The sequence below is a fragment of the Haliaeetus albicilla genome, chromosome 11 (assembly GCF_947461875.1).
Source record: "Haliaeetus albicilla chromosome 11, bHalAlb1.1, whole genome shotgun sequence".
NCBI classification, from domain to species: Eukaryota; Metazoa; Chordata; class Aves; order Accipitriformes; family Accipitridae; genus Haliaeetus; species Haliaeetus albicilla.
In genome coordinates, this window is record NC_091493.1 from 34538084 (window position 1) to 34553020 (window position 14937).

At 36.3% G+C, this 14937-nt stretch overlaps 1 long non-coding RNA gene across 1 annotated transcript in view; it reads left to right on the forward strand.

Moving 5' to 3' along the window:
• Positions 1–8371: 8371 nt before the first annotated feature.
• LOC138687635 (uncharacterized) overlaps positions 8372–14937 on the forward strand; it is a 37509-nt gene continuing 30943 nt past the window's right edge. Inside the window, exon 1 of the long non-coding RNA XR_011326764.1 lies at positions 8372–8476. This is a non-coding gene — a long non-coding RNA (uncharacterized lncRNA). The remainder of the gene's footprint in view (positions 8477–14937) is intronic.

Here is a 14937-nt window from a genome sequence, read left to right on the forward strand (position 1 = left end):
CGGCTAGAGGTTAGGTTGTTGGGCTTCAGGACATGGTGAAAGCCTGAACTATTTCCTCAGACATGTGCTTGAAGCCATGTTTAGCTTATCATAAATAATCATGTACATGCTTATTTCCACAAAATATACACAGTTTCCTAGTACAGAAATGGAATCTACTACAACATAAATTATGCATTATTAGCTGTTCCTTGGTTTTTAGCAGTAAGTGAGGACATCAGAAACTTTTTCTTAAGCATGGAAATATGCTACATTTTATCCTTTTGAGACAGTGTTTTGGAAATAAGTAGAAATGATCAAGGAGTGAATTCTTGTTTAAACATAATAGGAAGGCCTTATTGTATTAGCAGATTACAGTTATTGTGTTAGTATACTATCTACCTTGTATTCATTTTTGCTAACATAATGAGAAATTTTTCTAGCATGATTATATTTTAATACAATAAAATAGTGTTGGAAAGGAAAATTAATATGATTTTAAAGAGAGATGTAAAGACAATAAAATAACCTGTTTTCCTCCTAAACTTTTAATTTGTTGCTAACTTAAAAAATACTTTTTATTATTTCTTTAAAATAATTATATTCAAATGAGCATTTAAAGTCAGTTAAAAGGATTACAGAGGGGTTTTTTTACCATGTACTGTGCCATATAAGAACCAAATTAATTCTTGCTAAACAAACATTACAAGAACCATCACAGAGACAATTAATGGAAATCTCCAAAGAACATTATCTAAGACCGTACATTAAAGTATATTAGTAAATATTCTATAGTATATATTGTAAGTAGTAATGATGTTGTGTAATTTGAGCTGTCTTTACCTCATTCAAAGTAAGACTTTAATCCAGCCAGGCCCTTGCTTGAGCCCTGATCGAAAGCCTGTGAAAGTCAGTAGAAAGATTTCCATCGGCTTCATTTAGGTTTGGATTAAGCCACGAGTGTGCAGCAGAGAGCACAGAGCTGTTACACTGCAACACAAGTTGGCCGCGTGTGCGTGCAGTTGGCTTATATACCAAGGATTGTTTTCTGTCAATTGATCTAAGTCTCAAGTCCCCTTGTGTTCTCATTCCCATGTTCTCAAGGACACTAGGCAAAAAAATGGAAAGGGATGTAACAAAGAATAGTATTCTGAAGAAAAACAGGCTTGAGTACAATCCCCCGTGTACAGTGGAGAAGCTTTGCTATGTGCTCCCTTCTTAGTCCTTGTACTGCTACTAGCCAAGAAGAGCTCCGTGGTCAGTCCACAGGGCTCTTTGTTATGCAGCATCAGAGCAGGTCTGCTCAGATGCTTCTAAATTTTCTTGTTTGACAGCACTACATAACTGAACAATGTAGGATCAAGCCCTGAGCTTTCAGTGAGAACATTGTCATACCGTCATTTACTATGTCCTTGTTCCTCTGAGGTTTGCATTTTTATGAAAATTCTGTCCATAGATACAGAAAGAAATGTCCGTGGTTTTAAGCATCAGCAGCACATGAGCAGGTTGCTTTGTTGACTTTTTTAAAAAAGACATCTCTAAAGTATTAGCACACAGTTAGTATTCAGGGAGGAAGTAAGATCTTTTGTTCAAAATTCCTGATTGAAGCCTGGAAGATCTGCACTCAGTTATCATTCTTACCACAGGCTTCCTGTAAGGAATGAGCAACATATTTTCAACTTCAGTATCTCACAGGTAGAAAGCGTTTTCATCATGCTTGTCTATTGCAAGCATAAACTGCAGGGTTTGATCTCATTTGGACTATTCAGGGCATTGGCAGACACTGGCAAGGGCTGCATTGGAAGGCTAAAACTGTCAGGCCAGTTTTCAAAGGGTCAGCCTTCATAACAGATGTTCCCTTCCCTCAGCTGGGGATATCTGATCAAATTATTAAACCACCACAGCTTTCAGTCCTGTATTTTGTGGGGATTAATTCTGATTATGACCATTGAATAGTATGGCAGTTTAGGAACCGATTCAAAAGCAGATCAGATTTTGTTTTAAGAGTGGTGATACTGTGGGTGTGAACAGGGAAGAGGGGAACAAGCACAAACAGGTAGAGAAGTTTTAGACAACTAATTTTAAGTTGCCACTGAAGGTATGTGACAGATTTTAGATATTATGTCAAACCAAGGAACAAATAACAATTAGACTAATTAATCTTGCAGGGAGTGTAAGCACTTAAAGGTGCCAATGGTATGGGTTCTTAAAACAAGTTTCTGAAGAAGGCAAAGCATAACTGAGCTGTTGTAGACGTACTCATACCAACCTTAACCTAACTTGTTTGGATACCAGCTACAGTAGGGCAACAAGGGTATGAAGTTTCACTTCTCATTAAGTGCCATAGCATTTATTCAGCTACTTGGGACCTGATGACTGTTGTGCTTGCTGACCTGACCCCTCTGTTGCTACAACTACATCTGTTACTTTGAGTATAGGATATGTTTTACGGGACCTGGAGCCATATAATTCACTGCAATATAGACATCACACCTATATGAGGTCTTCACCTAGTATAGGACAAATTTCAGCGATCCAAATACATCAATCCCAATTTTATTGTAATGGACACAAAGTCCATATGCTGGATTGGGATCTTGAATACATTTCCTCTGCTCTGACAATAGAAGAGAAAAATCCTTCTGCCATATCACTAAATGAAATATAATCTGCCTGTTTTTACATAAGAAGAGTCAGAAAGCAGTTTTCTTAACCTCTCAGAGAGTTTTTCTTTGTCTATTAATTGGCGTTATTTAGAAGCGCAATAGTGAGCCTTACAGCTAGGAGTTCCTTCATGTGGCACTCAGATATGGAGCTAGGGCAAGGTACTTAACCTCTCCTTGATTTAGTCTGTGAAACAAACAACACTATTTTAACTACTTTTCAAGGATATTAGATAAAATTAATTAGTTTAGTATTTGTACTGCAATAAAGGTCTATGTAATTGGAAAGTCTTATAAGAATCTCCATCTTTTTAGTTTTATTTTGTGTTGATTTAACTTTGAAGGGCTAGTTTTGATACTCCGTACCGTATTTGAAATGTGCTATTGTTTTATTTATGTAAATAAAGCTGATTTTTTCAAGCTACTGTAATGAACCTATATAGTCTCTATGTATACCAATGCCCTCTACTGGTTTGAAACGCAATTGCTCAGCAGAGGGTATTGCTGTTCTCCTTTACTGAGGAAACAGTCATTTCTAAATTATTTTCCTTTGAGGGTGGTAGAATTTTGGTTGTGTATCCAGGCTGTCCGTGAAGTGCAAGTAGCTGCACCATCGGCAAGCTGGCGTCTGGGTGATTGTTGTCGTGCTACACGTGTAACGCTGTGCCAGCTTTTTGGTTGCTTTCTGTGTTTTTGTTTCACTGGGTTTGCTATTCTTGCGGTGAATGACAGGCTCATAGGTAGCTATCTTGAGGGGGAAGAAGACACTTACCTGAGACTCGTTCAGTACGAAGCTGCTGTGTAGATGTTCCGTCAACGCAACGGCCACCTCTCTGAGGAGGCTCTCTGCTCTTCAGCCTGGTCCAGGGCCTACCTCAGAAGGCGAGGGGCAGTTGTGTTGACAGGCTGTTGTGTAAATAACCCTTGAGGCACAGGAGCCGCAGAGGTAATGAAGTGCCTTGAGGAAAAAGTCTTAACTATCAAGGGATGGATCCGCTTCCCCCTGCCACAAACCAGAGGTCACGTGGCTGAGGAATGTGTATCCAAAGATAATGCTACCTTCAGAGAACTCTACTTACAGGTAAGTAACTCTTCTTTAAAGGAGGTATCTTTGTGTGGCAGACTGTTTATGGGAGCAATTTGAATTGAACTTTAAATGAAAAAGGCATATCTCTGTAAGTGGTAATAATTTTAGTCATCTCGCTGTGGCTAGGGGTTGTGGAATTCATTAGCACAGATTAACATATAAAGTGGGTGAGATATCTAATAGCAAACGTAGAGGTTTAGGGACCTTAATTCATCACTGAATGAACAGCGTGTACAGTATTAGGGACTATGAAATTTTTAATTTACACAAAGTGTCCAAGAATATAGGGAATAAATTTAAACCCAAAACAGATAATGGAGCTGTGCCCTGCCTAGCTGGCAAGTTGAATTGTTTTTACACTGAGTGAAGAAAGCTAATTATCCCAAGCACAAGGAGACTGCTAAAAATAATAAGATTATAAAGAATAATTTGCTGATATAATTACAACAAAATTGGGTACACACAATCGTCAGATACATGTATTGCTTGACCTGGGCGAGAAAGTGAAATAAATCCTTCCTCTATAGCCTTCGTAAATTTGTTTTTATCATCTCCAAGTGGTGTTTGCACAGGCAGCACAATTTGCATGTGTAATGTGGCTGTACAAATTGACAACAAGTAAATTATTCAAGGAAATAGGCTGGTCGTGGGTCTGAACTATCTCGCAAAGCCTATTCATTTTGAAGAATCACTGAGACGTGAAGCTCATACATCAACCATTTTCTGACAATCCTCAGACTTATTGTCTCCTAAAATGTCATTATGGCTATTATTTATGAAGCTAATTCATTTATTAATATATATTTAACTCTGACTTGTCATGCACCTTAGCAGGCATTCTGTGCACTGCATATTTTTGAATAGATGAAAGAGTTTTGCATGCTTTAATGATTACTGTAAGCTGCTATAGATTTATAGAATGCAGCTTTATTATCTACTTGCATTAATACCTTTTTGTAACTTTTTTTTCCTTAAGGCCATCAAACATAAATGGCAAATGACATATCCAAAAGATTGTATAAAAAGAGATTTTCTCAGAGTTTGTTGAATTTTAGAACAAAATGAGGTAGCTAACTGCTAAGGCCTAATTCATTTTTAAGAGTATATAACAATTATGTTGACTTTTTGTGTATTTTGCTAAAAATATAGGATGAAATGCATAAATTTAGATGTTCATTATACTTTTCTCTTTGAGGACAAGTGGGCATCTTTTGATTGTACCAACAGGGGGAGTACAGTTCAGAGGGGGGAAAATGTAGCAGATGGAAAATAGATGTATCCTGCTATAGTATACATAGAATATAGATAATTTCCCTCATATAGAACAGTCCTTAGGAAATGAACAGCACAGAGAGTATGGATAATGAGGTTGCCTCTGGTTCATGGATTTTTTCATCTTGATTCACTTATCTTTAGGGCATATTAAAAGACATAGGGATCGCAGTAACCCTTCTCTGACATCTGCAGAGTGTCAGGAAATTAAAAATTGCAATCTACTATGAGAAACATATTTGGGGTAGTTCTAAATTTTATTACACATACAGGATTCAGATTAAACTTGTAATTATAATAATGAATTGGCTAATTTATATGAATATTTATTATGACTGTACGGTCAATTTGACTATTTGCAAGGGCCCATGATCACAATTTGAGGCTACTGGCCAGTGGCCTAAGAACTGATTTGGAAGTTATGAGCTCCTGCTTGTGATATTGATACCATCCACAGATTTGATAGGTCATTTGGTCTTGCTCCCTCAATGTTCCCATCTGTAGGATGGGGACAAAGAATTTGACTTGTCTCCTGGTGGCACAAAGAAATAACCCATTGGGGTAAAGGAAGTCTCTGGTCAGAGTTGTTCTTTACTATTAAAATTAGGAATTGTCTTATTTTTCACCTAATCCCAGGACATGCTAAATAGTAAAAGCCATGTGATTGTGTTACACCGTGGAATGGACAGTCTGTGAATAAGGACGTCTTTCATATTGTATCTTTACCTTAAAATCTTGCAGAGCTGTGTTCTTCATGGTCAAAGCTATTTCACCTTAAGCAGAAGGAGAACACAAGAAAGTCTTCAATGTTCAGAAGTCTTTGCAAAACAAAGGATTACCATCTCCTTAGGTAGCATGAAGGTCTTTTGAAGCTAATGTTATAATGGTAAATACTATAGATAGTCATATTGGAAAACTCACTTATTACTTTGAATTCTTCAACTTTTTTAGAATGTTAATAAGAACACAAAAGATATATAGGAGCAAACTCAAGTGACAGAAATAAAGATGCTGTGAGAAACCAACTCAATCCAGACAAGAGCAAAGAAACTAGACATGTGGTTCTGAGTATGTGTGGTGAATAACTAAGGCTTTTTCATGTCTGAAAGTCAGTAAGAATAATAACATTCTGTGCTTTGGAAATAGAAGCTTATGTTTCCAAAAGTGTGCTATCACTTTTGGTACTTGCAATTTCAGGTGCCTGCCTTGAGATGTCTTAGAAGGTAAACCCAGACTTCCAGAATATTATTTTTTTTAACTGAGCCTAGTAGAGTGATGTAAATTTGCCCGATGGTAACTCAGAATGTTTTAAAGTTGATGAAATACATTATTGAACATGTGCAGCTTAAATTTAAGTATCTTTTGCCACTTGAAAAACTTTACAGTATAAATATTGGTTGGTCTTTTGTACTTCTGAAGAAAAATGGTGTTTGCAGTCAGACTTTCAGCCATTCAGTAATCAACGCCTTCATAATTTTTTAACTTGCTGGCCAGTTTCGACTAAGAGAGGTAGATACACAAACTACCTGCAGGTTTGTTGCTTATAGCCAGTTAAAGATAGAGACTGAAATTAATGCTACCACTGAATTAATGTGGAAGACTGATTTCTGGTGTATTTTGTGTTACTTTACAATTAATGAGAGTATTTAGGTAATCTCAAAATGACATGTTAAAGAAGAAAATTCATTGAGTGTTTCCTTATTATATCGGAACATGTTAGAGACTTCCCAGCTACAGTTTTCACAAATAAAAAAGAATTTGAAGAAGAGATTGACTGAATTGTTTGAAAAGAGCTTTTATTTTCTTCATCCAACAAGAGATTACAGACTTCTGCAAAGATACCGTATGGCACATCAAACTCTAGTTCATGCCATTACTGTTTACAGTAGTGGAGCTACTTTTTTCTTTTCTGAAGATCAAAATTACACCTGCTACATAAGATATTCATTCATCTTTATTCAGTAACCTGTAAAATTCAGAGTGTAGAGAAGGTGCAAATCTGCTTGATAGTTCTGGACAACATTTTTCAGCTGTGATTTTCTGAGTGGCTCAGCTGTACAGCTGCAGAATGATGTGCGAGGAAAGTGCCCCATCAGACTGCCTGTGCAGCTCTTGCTGCTGCTCCTGATGACACTAATCCATATTCCACTTCTAAGTTGGCTGCTTCTCAGGGAAACGCTGCTGCTTCAACATCTTTTACTGCTGATCCTGCTTTACATTTTTGGAACAACCCAGGAATTCTCACATCCTCCTTTATAACCAGGGAAAGTAAACACAATTTATTGTTTCATAAAACAAAATTTGTGAACCATAAAATCATTATGTATTCTAGCTGTAATGCCTTGTGCTGTGTTTAGGAGCGTTAGTATATCCTATGATAGTCTTTGTTGGGCTACCATGGTATCAGACCGTATTGATAGCCTAAGTGACCAGCTTGAGATTCTTCCAATGTGTTGGGTCTCTGTAGCTACAATAGTCAACTCTATAGCGTCTAGATGCTATAGTTGTTGCAACGAGCCTACCTACCTCTACTCCAAAACTGCTTTCCTTTTAACTATACCAAATGCATATTTTGCAGAAGAAAGTTTAAACTCTCTTATGAAAAACAAAACAAAACAAAACCCAGGCTTATTCATTGTGTAGCACCCTTCCTTCTGATGCTGTCACCCAATCAAGCATTGTCGTCCATTATGCAGCTAAAGGACGCTAACCATCAAGATACCATGGGAATGCAATAATAAGAGCTGGGTTGTAAAGCCCAGTTCTTAATCCCGATCAAATTCCAAGTTAAGTGATTATATTTGCCCCCTAGACATAACCAATTCTTCACTTTTGTTTTAAACATTTACATAGTATTGCCAAGAGCTGACGGTTTCAGAAATGATGGTTGCGTATCAGCAGTGGAAGCTGACATGCCATGTTATTAATTATATTTGCAAAGCACTTTGGGATTCTTTGGGATAGCATAGTCTGTACAAAAGGTAAGGTAATTGGTGTGTATATTTTGGGAGATGAAAGAGTCTACTGAACACACAGTGTTAAGTGGGTGCTATTTAATTTTTTTTAAATATCTTAAATGCCCTTTGATTAGAAATAAACACTTCAGGAGGAATTACTTATTTAAATAGAATAGGAATTAATGGTTGTAAATCAACAAGCATTTTGGAAAATGTTTCGTCTTAATTCTACATAGAGAGTGTCACGCAGATCATCATAATTTAGCACATTTTAACCATAGTTTTATTGTATCTCATTATTTTTCAGCAGTAATTTTCCAAAAGCTTTGGGGTTGGAATGTTGTTAAAAAATCAGTTGTGATACTTACAATACACAGAATCCTATTCTTTTCTCATTAAATATTGTCTTGTCTATTTGCAGTTTACACAGAGCTGGTTTCCAAGAAAAGGATGTAGTTTAACAGATGGAGACATCATCTGTATCATCCCTTATCACTTAACAGCCCATCATTTTTATTGTAAGTACCGAGTATATTTTCTTCATCCTTTTTTTCTTCAAAACTGCACAGCATTGGTCTGTTTCTTTTTCTTTTGAGGAAATGAATGTTTTGATAAGGGCCCAGTTAAATCAGTGCTGAATACTCTAAATTTTAAATTTAGTGTTCCCACTCTAAATTCTTAGTATATACAGTTACATATATTTCAAAGTGTCAGAAGGCCCCAATCACATATTTTCTATATATTGAACTGTGTGTATGCAGCAGAAGTCAATATGATGTGGATTATTATGGATAGGTATCAGTGAGATTGATTCTTCTAGCCTGTCTGTTTTCGTGTATGAATCAAAACCAGTCTGGTTTGTATCAGGCCCTTGATGAAACTCAGAAATACTAAAACTGGCTGGCCTGTCCACTTAGGGTCTGAAATTAAATCCAGTGCTGTTAATCAAGAATCCCAAAGAACGGATGCCTCTTTTGAGTTGCAGGCAGCACTTGGCAAATTAAGTATTGTTTCGTAAGAGTGCTATGAATTTCTTTATTAACTGGCTGCTGCATTTTGCAGATGGTTGGATCAGCAGCAAGATCTATGCAGCTGTGTGTAGTTGGCATACAGGTGTCTAATTTTTGCATTTCTGAGTTAACCATTGCAAGAAATAGATTTTAACAGCAATGGGAAAGGGAGGACTCAGGTACAAGGTTAACCTTGGTGTTTACACTTCTTTTTCTACACATCCAGTGTCAAATTCTGTTTTGTATTGGAAATCTCGATTGCCTCTCCTACGGTCCTTTCATGAACTGAAATTGCCAACTTCTTAATAGTAAAGAATTCTTTAAAACGTTTAGTGTTTATGAGAACATAGAGTAATACAGTATGTCTTGGAAATAACTGAAACATGCAGTGAATGAGTCACGAAGTGGAAAGAGCGAGATGGAAGTGGTGCTTGAAACAGTAAACTCCTATATAACTTGTTTACATTGTGTTGGGTAGTGACAGGTTTCTGTTTAAACGTGAAACAATCTGACTTTCTCCAAAACTCACATGAGGTTGTACAAAGAATTTGACTGCATTTTTTTAAATTATCTTTTAATTCTTTAGATTTTTCCGTTTGAGACTCCAATGAGGAAAGCAAGTCAAAAGCATAAATTGTCAGGGCCTGGAATTTTCTGCTTTCTTGTATAGCAACATGGTATGTGACAAAGAAGTAAGGTCTAGGTATACAGCAGCCCTCTCAATAGTATGCACTTAAAACTATTTGAATCTCTGAGATGCTCTGCAAGACATAAATTCTCCCTTTAAGGGAGTGTCCTAGTGCACTTGACTTTGACTGTGTCTTAAAAGACAAAATTCAAAAGCAAAATTAATTTTGGAAAAGGATTTGAATGCCTGAGGATTAATTACAAAATTTTCCTGCAAGCTTCAGGTCCCAAGAATGGCGTGTCTAATAAATATGATACTTTATAAGGCTTGCAGACTATTGACAGATATTTAGCCCATGATGGGCCAAAAAAGTTGATCAGTTGTAGGAACTCCTCTTACAACAGAAAAATGTTTTGCCTTTAGAGCAGGGGTATTCATGCTGATGCTTATTTATCTGAGCACTCTACAGATATTTGGTATTTAAAATGGGAAAAATATAAACAAAAAGGAATGGTAGAGGAAAAACCAATTACCTGTGCAAAAGCCCATGCATTGGAATGAAAAGAATTATCCACAGCAGTCACTTTTGGAAGCCATATATGCTATATTTTATCTTCCTGAAAGTTAAAATATACTTGAGATTGAAATTTTAAAAAATATGCTAGGACCAAGATGGATTAGGGAGAAATGATTTATTTAACAGTCGTCTTTACTGAATAATCCACTCCCCTTTACCATATTCTTGGTTTCCACTAATTCACATAGGAAACGTTTGGAGATGGTTGCTAAACTCAATCCTGCCCCATACATTATTATTGCAGGACTGCACTATTTGGTATACTAATCTCAATAATATGTATGTATATATTTTCTTAAACTTCCAGAGTCATGTTTCTAAGCATTTGAAGCATAGATCCCATAGGATTATCTAAATCTGACATTTATCTGGGTAAAAGCTAACACATAAAGTGTCATAGCTAACCACATGGTTTTTATACTTTCGCTTGGAAAAGAAAGAGTACTGGAAGTGACACACTAACAAATAATACATAATCTGTACACGTGAAGTAATCTTTACTGCTTTGTTACTTCTTAAATATGCGACATGCACCACTCACAAATACAGCTTGTTATCTTTGTAGTTGAGAATCATGATATTTATTGTAAGTAGCACAATAAGTAAATCATCACTGAAAATTTGACTTGGGAGAAATTACCTGTTTAAGATTCCAAGGCATGCTGTTATTTTTTTAGTTATGTGCTTTTAAAGTACCAATCTGTGGCAAAATTCTTTCCCTAGTCACACACAATATGGAAAGTTATCTGTTATTCTGCTATGCTAAATATACTAAAATGAAAATTTTCTTTTAATTTCTTTTATTTTACTGCATTTTTTAAAAACTATAATCATGAGATTACATGAGAGATCAAAACACCAAAGTCTTATTTTATACACCTTCATAAAATCTGAGGTCTGGAAGGAACTACAGGAGTTCATCTAGTCCATCTTCCCTGACCCAAAGGAAGCTTTACATATGTCATCTTTGCCTTACTCTATCTCACTGTTCTTAATAGTCAAAAGCTTTCCCTAAATACTTAACCAAAATCATTTGGACTGACAGTTGAACTTATTCTCCCCTCCACCCAAATTTGAACCATAAAGCATTCTCTTAACTTTCCTGTCCCCGAGACAAAATCCAAACACAAGCGTACTCGGAAATATGTTTGCTTCTCTTACGTACTATAGAGGTCAGATTCTGACATGAAACACCCCATGTGAATTTTTGGAAAAAAATAAAAGCCATAAACAGAGGTGATAAATATCAAGGTCTATTTCTTCCCCTATTTCTATGCAAGATACACGAGACTATAGAATAATAAAATGCAACATTGTGTCAGACACAATTCAGTAGGTATTCTAGTCAGATATTCTTCAAGAGTTGCAAGATAATCTAGCTTCCTAAACGAGTGTTAAAATAACCCTTACCTTGCTTGTGCCTAGAGAAGCCCAACTACATGTGCTATTAGTGTATAGCTATCATAAAAATAAATTAGCCAGTCTGCATTTTCAGGTTAATCTTCAATTTCATAATTGAATCAGTAATTACTATAAGTTAATATAATTAGGTGCTAACACTTAATTGAGAATTATTTATTCAGGAATCTTCACTATTGTAACATTTTTTATAGCTCCATATCATTCTGAGTAATATACTGCATCAAATAAGCTTAACCATAAATTCAATGGACATTTCTTGGGATCTTGCAGTTTAGGATTTTTAAGCTACTTTTTACCACGAAGGTTCTTGCTGAAACAAGAGAAGAAACAGGGGTTTTGGCAGTCTTTCTGATTCTGCCCGTAGCTGAAGTGCCACCTGAACGTTTTCAAAGGGCTGAGCCAAATTATACTGGAAAGACTCCTACTGTCTCCAGTGGTTGTTGATGAAGGTCCCAAGAGGAGACTTTGCTTCTAAGACTCTCTCAGAATAAGTGAGTAAAAGAAGTGAATAGCAATCCCTGATCAATATCTGGTGATTGCATGTGTGCTTGTACCTTTAGCCTCATATCCAAACATGAATTCATAATGTGTGTGTTTCAGAAAAAATGAAACTTTACATCGTAGTACATAGGTGCTCTGGCTTAATGTACCTGAAAACACAGTGATGCAGTTTAAAGATTGTCTCAAAGATCAGTGAGATTTTCATCTCTCTTATTTGGATTAAATTAATCCCTGCCAGTAATTTACTGAAAATACACCAGTTAGTCTCTGTGGCTTTGTCTTTGTGCCTGAGTATAGGCTCACTTTTTCTATACCATATGGTTTGAACAAGTTGTGTTTATTCTACGCATTTGAATTCGCTTGAGTTTGCATCATCCTTCTCTTTGCCTGCTGCACTGGTTGGCTCACTCTGGTGTTAACCAAAGCATAAATCAAGGGGTGGCCCCTGTGAGGTCAGTTAGGGGAGTTTGGATTTGAGCGTGAGCACGAGTCTAGAGCTAAGATGACAATATATGAAGACAAGATGTCTAATTCTTTTAGCTAATACTCAATATGCAAAAGTAAAGGAAATAAATATGTAATAATCACCTTTTGACCTCAGTCCTACTATAAATCAGGTCAATTCGGTAGAAGGAATTATGACAGAACTTAGAAGGCAACTTGTGTGTTACATCCAAATTTTGCATTGCTGATTCAATGTATTCCAGACCAAGGTGTGTCTTGGTGAGCAGTTCACAGTGGTTTCACTTCCTGGTTCAGCAGCTAAAAAATGCATTTTTGAAAATGGTGTGAGAGTGTTAAGCTGTCTGACTCCCAGGAAAGTCAATATTAGTTGTGCTGTTAGATGTCTGTTTCCTGCTTTATAAAGTAACAATGAAGTGCAGTAGGTTCAACAGAACTTCAAAATTACTTTGATAAAACTGTCAGAGGAAAGAAATATTAAAAACTGTGTACTGTCTATTTGCCTTTTTTCTTGAAATATAAATTAATTATGACTATATAAAAACCTTTTACCATAGCTAATTAATCAGAATCTCCTCATAAACTATGTGTCGACAGCACTGTATGTCTAATTATCTTTTTCACTTCAGAATTGTGTGGTTGAATAATGAAGAAAACATTACCTGATGAATTCTTTTATTTTATGATGATATCTCTAGAGACAGAAAAGACAGAGCAGCTTAAATGCCATCTTAAATTACATCTTGGCCTTGGCAAGCTTTCAGCTGGTTTTGATTTGCATGGAAACCATTTTTGTAAGACTCATATTCTCTGAAAAACAGAACTTAAAGCTATAACTAGAATAAATTATCTATAGCTATTTAGGGCTCTATTAAATCTAGATGCTAGGCACCCTTTTCACATGCAGAATGCAATGGAACAGTTTTTAATACCCTGTCAACCTGTTCTGTGAAAAGTCGATTGGGCAAGGAAGGTTTGATTTGGCTGGTTTTATTAAAATATCTTTCCCCTCCTTACACCATCATGAACCACTCAGCCTAATTTAAACCAGGCAAATTCACCAAACTGTCTTGCATGTCTATAGAAACAGCTTTTATTTTTTAAAGTGATGACGTCTACCCATAACTGTTGGCATGCAAGCTCAAGACACAGTTATTCGTACACTACTGGTAGGGAATTGTTCTTTATATGACATACCAATACAGGGAGCATGTTCATGGATTAGATGCATCCATGCCTTCCTCTTTTGATTTCCTCGTCCTCTCTAAAGCTAGTTAAGACTTTTCCCTAGGACACAGGGGGAGGGTCAAATCAAATACCATTAGGCTGTGCATCTCATTAGTCAACCTTTTAAGTTTGTTATGCTTTTATAATTTAGAATATGTCCACCTGCAGTACCACTGTGGAATGTAAGTATCATCACACCACATAGGGGTTCATAAGAATGCCTGTACAGTAAAATTATGATCTGATCTAGTCTTATTAATTATTTAGATCAGAATTTAATTTGATCTAATGTCTGAATTCAGTGCTCATTTACTGTGGTGCAGACCAGCTAAAACCAAGGGAGCTTCTTTGGGTGTGTACTGGTGAGAAAAAGGAAGACAAATGCAAATACAAAACAAAAGCAAGTACTGAGAACAAAAGCAAATACTCATAATATTTGAATGAAAGACTTCAAAAAACTTAGAGAGAGTTGCTCTCTATTTTGCCTGCTGTGCTTCCTGGAAATATTGATCTAGATCCTGTTGTCAAACGTGCTTTAAAAATAGGAATGTCTTGTCTAAGCATTGGATTTCCATCTGCCAAGTCTCTTCTCTGCAGATCCTTGCAAAGTTTCTGGGAAAAGTTGCAATAATACAAAGTGGGTTTTTCTTGCAGTGCATACAGGGAAAATAACACTGAGACAAGACTAATTCTAGCTGTGAAATACTGACGCTCATGGATATGTACATATGTGAAAAGACTATAGAAACCTAATAGAATCATATAACCTTTATACATCCTAATAAGCAATCTGAAAATGTATACCTTAAGTTCAGATTTAGAGCATGTTAGAGAGTCAGCTAGTCTGACCTCCATGGTTAATGAATTCCATGAGGAGTGAGCAAACACTAAAAATGCCCTGTAGCTCAATGTCTTCAGCCAAAAAGAACTAATCCAATTGACTGAGACCAAAGAAAACGACTGGGGATGTATGGTTCCAGAATGTCTCTGAGGTATTCAAACCCAAGTCAATTTAAGGTCTTGTAAGTTAATAACTAGGACTTTACACATAATCCTGTACTTTACAGGTAGCCAGAGAAGGTTTTTTACAACCCGGGTAATGTGATTTCATGCATGGTGTCAGTCAAAATTTCAGCAGCTGAGTTCCAGACT